Source organism: Portunus trituberculatus, chromosome 48 (genome assembly GCF_017591435.1).
Source record: "Portunus trituberculatus isolate SZX2019 chromosome 48, ASM1759143v1, whole genome shotgun sequence".
NCBI classification, from domain to species: Eukaryota; Metazoa; Arthropoda; class Malacostraca; order Decapoda; family Portunidae; genus Portunus; species Portunus trituberculatus.
This window is the reverse complement of record NC_059302.1, coordinates 29,807,419-29,814,918: the sequence shown is the minus strand read 5'-3', so window position 1 is coordinate 29,814,918 and position 7,500 is coordinate 29,807,419. Positions and strand designations below refer to the sequence as shown.

Genomic DNA, 7,500 nt, shown 5'->3' with positions numbered 1-7,500 from the left:
AGTTTACTGAATTTGCCGTGAAATGTGGCGCTGTGGTTAGTGTATATAAGGCACCGCTCTCTCTCTCTCTCTCTCTCTCTCTCTCTCTCTCTCTCTCTCTCTCAGAAGGTATAAAATTTCTATCTTAATGTCTTCAGGCCTGAGTTGCATTATTAGACTGGTCCTGCAGCAGTGAGAGAGAGAGAGAGAGAGAGAGAGAGAGAGAGAGAGAGAGAGAGAGAGAGAGAGAGAGAGAGAGTAAGCAGTTGGTGACCTTGAACTCCCCGCCACATGCTGTTTTTACTTCTGTTTACCTTGGGCGGCTCTCCGTGACCTCGCCTGACCTTGAGAGGGGGAAGGGGGGCAGGGAAGCCGTGACGTGATGTAATGAGCCTGCCACGCGCCCTTCCATGTCCATCCTCTCCCCCCCCAACCCACCCTCTTTACCTCCATCACCACCACCGTCTCCACCACCAACACCGCACCGACAGTCATCACCACCACTGGGATATTAGTATTGTGTTTTACTCTTCGCCACTCCCATCATCATCATCATCATCATCATCATCATCATCATCATTTGGTTATGACAGGATTTTTAAACATAACACCACCGCTGACAGCATCACTACCATTACTTGCACCATCATGTACACCTATGTTATTAATCACCATTCATCATGACCATTATCATCATCATCATCATCACTCTTCCCTCCATTCCACGCCGTCACTCTCATCAACCTTGTTTCACTTTCTCATTTTCCAAAGTCAGTTCCCTCCCGCTCTCTCCACTCTCCCTACATCCCTCCGTGCCCCGCTCCCTCTCTCCCTCATTCCTCTACGTGTTGCCTCACTCTCTCCCTTATCTCATCACTCCCTACCTGTTTTACTCTTATCTTTCCCTTCCACTCCCTTTCACCGACCCTTCACTGGCCCTCTCATTTCTCTCGTTCACTACCTCTCCTTCATTCCTCCCCATTCCTCCTCCTCCTCTGCACTGTAATTCTTGTGGATGTGTACCATTTCTAGTCACGTACATAATATAAGTTTACATTGTGCTGAAAAAAACATACTTGGGTCTCTTTCCTCCGTGTGTGTGTGTGTGTGTGTGTGTGTGTGTGTGTGTGTGTGTGTGTGTGTGTGTGTGTGCGTGACCCTGACATTATGAATTTTCTATTTTGCGTGCATAATACGTTCGTCCTTAAAGAGGGATAGAGAGAGAGAGAGAGAGAGAGAGAGAGAGAGAGAGAGAGAGAGAGAGAGAGGACACAACAAACAGCTCGTGGTATTCACTCATTCATTGCCCTCCCAAAATTATTTCCCATTACCTCATTTGCGCCCTAGACCGTGGTGTGTGTTTTCCCTCCCCTCCCTCTCCCTTTCCCCCCCTAAAACGATCCCCAGTCTCTCTCAACCCCATCTTCATCCCAGCCTCACTTTCCCTCCCCCCTTCTAACTACTTTACCTTCCCTCCTCCCCCTTTCTCCCATAACGACCCTCCCCTTCCCTGAATCCAATTGTGACGTAGTTTCTCCCTCGCCAGTTTGTGGTGGTACGTTTGACCTTCAGCATCGACCTGTGCCCAGCTCTCTCTCTCTCTCTCTCTCTCTCTCTCTCTCTCTCTCTTTGCTTCATATGTTATTGATATCACTTTAAAATGTCACCTATGATAATAATATGGAAGTGAGAAGACGAATAGGAGGAAGAGAGGGAGGATGAGGAGAAAAAAAATGGATAGGATAATAAGAACAAAAAAGGAAAAACAGGAAAAACATAGCAAAAATAGATATAGGGTAGAACATTGATAAAAAGAACAGAGAACAAGAGCGAGAGGAAAAAAAAAACAGTAAAACCAAGAAGGTGAGTAGAAAAGAAAAACAGAGAGGAAAAGAGAACACCAACAAAGGAGAGGAGGAAGAGAAAGAGGGGAAATGAAGCAAGGGAAAAAATAAGAAAGATTTATAGCTCAAAGGGAAAAGATTTAAGCAATGAGGCACCGTAAAAAAGTTTGCCAGGAAAGAGGAAAATGAGCATGAAAATGTCCAAACTTGAGTGGTTTTTCAAGAACGATAACTTTTCTTTTTATCATTATTATCATTATCGTTCGTGTGTGTGTGTGTGTGTGTGTGTGTGTACGTTTGATGATACCTTTTATATGAGATTGTTGATAATGATGTTGATGATGATGATGATGACGATGATGATGATAAGGATAATGACGAGAGAGAGAGAGAGAGAGAGAGAGAGAGAGAGAGAGAGAGAGAGAGAGAGAGAACTGATAAACCGATAGGGCAGAGGGACGAGATAAACACGTGAGGGAAGGTCATGTGTGTGTGTGTGTGTGTGTGTGTGTGTGTGTGTGTGTGTGTGTGTGTGTGTGTCTATAGAACATGTGAGAGGAAATGTTGTTTATCTTCTCTAGGATTGTTGACTGACCTTCCTTTCTCCTCCTTGTCCTTCCATCCTCCCTTCCCCACCACTCCTCCTCTCCCGTGGCCACGTGTGTTCACGGTGCACATGGGAGAGATGAGGAAGGAGAACGACAAGCAAGGAATAAGCATGTGATGAATTTTATAGATATAATGATGATGGTATTTAAATCCATGGTTATAATAGTGGTGGCGAGGAGGAGGAGGAGGAGGAGGAGGAGGACTGAATTAACGCAAGTGTTCACCTTCTGGTAACAGCTGTGTTGTAACCTCCTCTTCTTCTTAAGCAGTGAAGGTGTGTGTGTGTTTGTGTGTGTGTGTGTGTGTGTGTGTGTGTGTGTGTGTGTGTGTGTGTGTGTGTGTGTGTGTGTGTCAGTCCTAACGACGCCAGGTTATATTTATTCATTAAGAGAGAGAGAGAGAGAGAGAGAGAGAGAGAGAGAGAGAGAGAGAGAGAGAGAGAGGACCTTCACCCCAACTTGAAACCCACCTAACAATTACAAGACAGTTTATAGCAGTTTGGTCGTTGTGGTGTGAATAGGTAAGGTGAGGGTGGTGGTGGAGGTGATGGTGATAGTGGAGACTTGAAGTGACAGATAGAAAAAGAAAAAAAAAACAGTAGTGATGGTGGTGGTGGTGGTGGTGGTGGTGGTGGTGGTGATGGCAAACCCTGCAACGTAGAGTGCCAACGGAGTGTCTTTTTAGTGCCAAGTAAACTGCAATTATTATTCTGCCTTCCTAACTGAGAGGGGTGTTGGCGATGTGTGGGTAGCTCAACCAGGAGTGGATGTGGATGATGTGGCTAGCTTGTGGGGCGGAGAGAAAATGCGTAGCTAGTGTGGATGGATGCAGTTGGGTAAATGTGAGGTGGAGGGATAGGATCATGTGAATATTTGAGGATAAAAATAAGTCTGGACATCGGGTGTTTTTGAGAATAGATAGCATCGTAAAATCTATTTCTCTGGCCACTAATTCACGAGGACAAACAGGAAGGAAAGGCCAGCTGAGTCAGGCTGAGAGTGGGTGGAGGGAGGGAGGGAGAGAGGGAAGGCACGCAGGCACAAACAGCTGACTAAGGAAAGGAAAGAAAGGACAGTGAGATGACACAAACAAGAAGACGAACCAGTGGACAGATATTGAAGGTTTTAAAGGAAGTGAAATTAAACAGAAAACGAGCATTAGACAGAGTAAGAGACAAGATTGAAAGAAAGGATTGAAATAAGCAAAAATAATGAAAGACACGGCAAATAGATAGGGATAGTGGAGTATACAAGGATAGATGACAGAAAAAAAGTGAGATCAACAGGATTAATGGAATAGAGAAAGGACTTGATGAAAAAAATTTTATACAGAGAAGATAAGAAAAAGGCCAACCGTAATAAGGAAATGAATAATAAAATGAATAGATAAACACTCAGGTGAAGAAATACGGATGAAGACTCAGGGAAGGGAAGGAGTAACAGGAGAAAACGTGAAGGAGGAAGGGCAAGACGAGAGAGACAAATAAATAAGGTATAGAAAAAATAAACACAGAGACAAAAATGGAAAGAGAGAATGATAAAACAGAAATACTAGTAAGACAAGAGAGAGAGAGAGAGAGAGAGAGAGAGAGAGAGAGAGAGAGAGAGAGAGAGAGAGAGAGAGAGAGAGAGAGAGAGAGAGAGAGAGAGAGAGAAAATAGAAACAGGAATGAAAGAGACACGGACAAGTTAAGTATTAAAACCAGTGAGGAAGGCAGGCAAAGGGTAGCAGCAGCAGCAGAAGCAGTAGAAGACCAGCAGGACAGAGGCAAGAAGAGGAGGAGGAGGAGGAGGAGGAGGAGGACAAGCTTAGAGGTGTTTGTGCCAAGTTCCCGGTGGGCCCGTAGTAATATCCCGCCGAGTCCCCCCAGGGCAAGGCTACCACACTGCCAGAGGGACCTTTGCCAGACACTATCTTCCCCCGAGGCTCATTCTCCATGCGTTTTTACCTCACCTTCCCCTCATCCCATCTTCCCTCTTCCCTTCTCCATCCTGTTCCTATCCCTTCCCATCCCCTTCCATTCTCTTCTTCCTCGCCTATTTTTATGCCTCTGTTCCTTTCGTTCGATTTGCTATTCATCTCTCTCTCTCTCTCTCTCTCTCTCTCTCTCTCTCTGTTGATTATTTGCTTATTTATGAAGTTTCATTCCACCAGCTCGGCCTTGATCTTTATCCTTTCATTCCTTCCTTCTCACTTTCTACTCTTTCTCCTCCTCTTAATCCTCCTACTCTTCTTCTACCTCCTCCTCCTCCTCCTTATCTCTTACATTCTTTCCTCTTTGATCATAACATTATCCCTGCCTCCTCCTCTTCCTCCTCTTCCTCCTCTTCCACCCCCTTCTTCCTCAACATCAGCAAGAGGTCAGTGAATAACTCATCTAGCTTTTAAAATTTATCAAGCCTTCTTTTCACTACATCGTCGCCGTCATCATCATCATCGCTCTTAATCATTCCGGTACATACATTCCCTCAGCACTTTCTCCTCTTTTTCCCCTTCCCTTTCCTTTCATTCCTCACACTCGCTGCTTCATCCAGCCAGCCAGCCAACCAGCCAGCCAACCAGCCACATGCCCACCTACCCGTCCATCCACCTTCCCGTCCGTCCTTTCCCTTGTCTTACAGTCTTATATTCTTTCTGTTTCCCTCCAATTTTTGTTTCTGTGTCTTTTCGTTCTCTCTCTCTCTCTCTCTCTCTCTCTCTCTCTCTCTCTCTCTCTCTCTCTCTCTCTTGTGTTATTTTGCCATAGTTTTTCTTATTTTTTCTCCCTATTTTCTGTGTTCTCATTTTGTGTTCTGGTCTTGCTGGGTTGTTTAATTTTTCGTTTCATTCTCTCTCTCTCTCTCTCTCTCTCTCTCTCTCTCGGTTACAAACTCCGTCTTTTACTTCAGTCTCTCTCTCTTCGTCGTTTCTTTCTCCTTTTTCATTCATTTTCATTTATTTTCCCGCTTTTCACTTTTTCCCCCCGTAACTCTTCTCTTATGCTCTTTGCCCGTCCCTCTCTCCCATTTTTCCTTCTTTCTTCCTTCTCTCCATCCTTTATACTTATGCCTCCTTTCCTGGAGACCTTTACTTTCTCTCTCTCTCTCTCTCTCTCTCTCTCTCTCTCTCTCTCTCTCTCTCTCTCTCTCTCACCATTTTCTCTTGTCGTTGCTTCTTCCATTCCTTCTCCCTTTATTATTTTATTCCTTCATGGTTCCCACATCACAGTCACTTTTATTTTCACTAATTCCTTCATGTGTTTCTTCCTTTTACATAAGCCACAGTTATATCCTTCCTACGGTCTCTCCTCTTGTCCTTCCTTCCTATACATTTTCATCTTCTTTGCTTCAAACTATCTAATTTCTTCATTACTTGTACATGTTCTCTCGTATGTCATCTCCTTTCCCCTTCCTTTATACATCATCTCACCTTTCCCTAATTCCTCCCCTTATTCCTCCCCCTTCAGTCATCCCCAGCACAGGTAAACACTCACGTGCATCAGACAGGCACAGGTAGAGGCCCAGCCAGGCAAGGAAGCTCACCAAGTTACCTGCAAGAGACAGTAAAGGTAAGTTAGTTCAATTATCCTGTTTAGCGGCGTGACGTGTTGCTATCTTTGTTCGGCTTCACGCTGCAGCTGTTCCGACATGCTGATCGTAATAATAGCAACAATAACAGCATTATCAGCAGAGCCAGTGATGGGTGGTAACAATGTATGTAATATGTATGCAGTGATTGGTGTAGTAATGATGGCGGTGGTGGCGATGATAATAATGATAGTGATAATAATAATGTAACAACAACAATTACTACTACTACTACTACTACTACTACTACTACTACTACTACTACTACTACTACTACTAGTATTACTACTGAACTACTGCTACTACTACTGCTATTGCAACTACTACTACTACTACTACTACTACTACTACTACTACTACTACTACTGTTTTTCCGCTGCTAGAAGACACGTGGTACGACCAGAAATAGAAGAGGGAAAAAGACCTCGACCTTCTTTCAGTAGGAAAAACCACAGTTAATATAGGAGAGATAAAATTATACCTTTAACTTGAGCAAACATAATATACACAAGAAACTGGGCTCACTGTGTTATAAATAGTTACAGTCACAAGAAGGGCCACCACCACCACCACCACCCCACCACCACTACCACCACCAGATACCCTTAACAACAACAACACGTGAGAGATGACTGTAATATAATTTTCCTGAAGGCCACAAGATGTCATTTAGTTCTGTCCTTCTCCTCCTCCTCCTCCTCCTCCTCCTCCTCCTCCTCCTCCTCACTTTTCCATTATTCACGCATTCACTATTCATTTCATTAGGCAGAAAATAAATGACGGTGCAATCGAATAGATTCTTCTCTCCATTTACCCTTTCCTCCTCCCTCCTCTCTTCTTGCATTCCTCCCTTCTCTCCTCCTCACTTTTCATTCCTTTCCTTCTTTATATCGGTGCTTCCTTTTTCCCGTTATCCGCCACTTCCTTCCCCCCTTATCTCTCTCTCTCTCTCTCTCTCTCTCTCTCTCTCTCTCTCTCTCGACTTTTCTTCCCTTCCTCCTACATGTCTCCTGAGGTAACATTCTCCCTGCTCCTTATTACACCCCCTGAGGAAGGAGGAGGAGGAGGAGGAGGAGGAGGAGGAGGAGGAGGAGGAGGAGGAGGAGGAGGAGGAGGAGGAGGAGGAGGAGGAGGAGGAGGAGGTGGGGGAGGACGGGACAGAAACACAGACAGTTGGAAACCTTTAAAGAGAAAGAGGAAATGTAAAAGGAGAAACTGGAGAAGAAGGAGAAGGAAAGAAGAAAGAGGAGGAGCAGGAGGAGGAGGAGCTGGCGGTGGTGTTAAAACGAGCTAAGATTAAGAAGACGAAGGGGGAATCAAGGAAACTGAACGAGGAGGATCAGAGGAAGGATAAAGAAGAGGAGGAAAACGAGAAGGAGGAGGAGAAGGAAGAGGAGAAGAGTGATGGCACCACTACAGATTTAAGAGAATTCTGGAAGAGAGGAAAATAATATTAGATGGGAGGAGGAGGAGGAGGAGGAGGAGGGCACGTGCAAGTGACA

At 44.7% G+C, this 7,500-nt stretch overlaps 1 protein-coding gene across 3 annotated transcripts in view; it reads right to left on the bottom strand.

Annotated features, from left to right (window-relative positions):
- LOC123498912 (protein Tob1-like) overlaps positions 1-7,500 on the bottom strand; it is a 71,219-nt gene that overhangs the window by 21,978 nt on the left and 41,741 nt on the right. The window contains exon 1 of one of the 3 annotated variants that reach the window (XM_045246456.1): positions 5,905-5,929. The exons of the other annotated variants lie outside the window; for them this stretch is intronic. The gene's annotated coding sequence lies outside the window, so the exon portion shown is untranslated. Of the gene's footprint in view, positions 1-5,904; positions 5,930-7,500 lie in introns of those variants that run through there. 3 annotated transcript variants of the gene reach the window in all.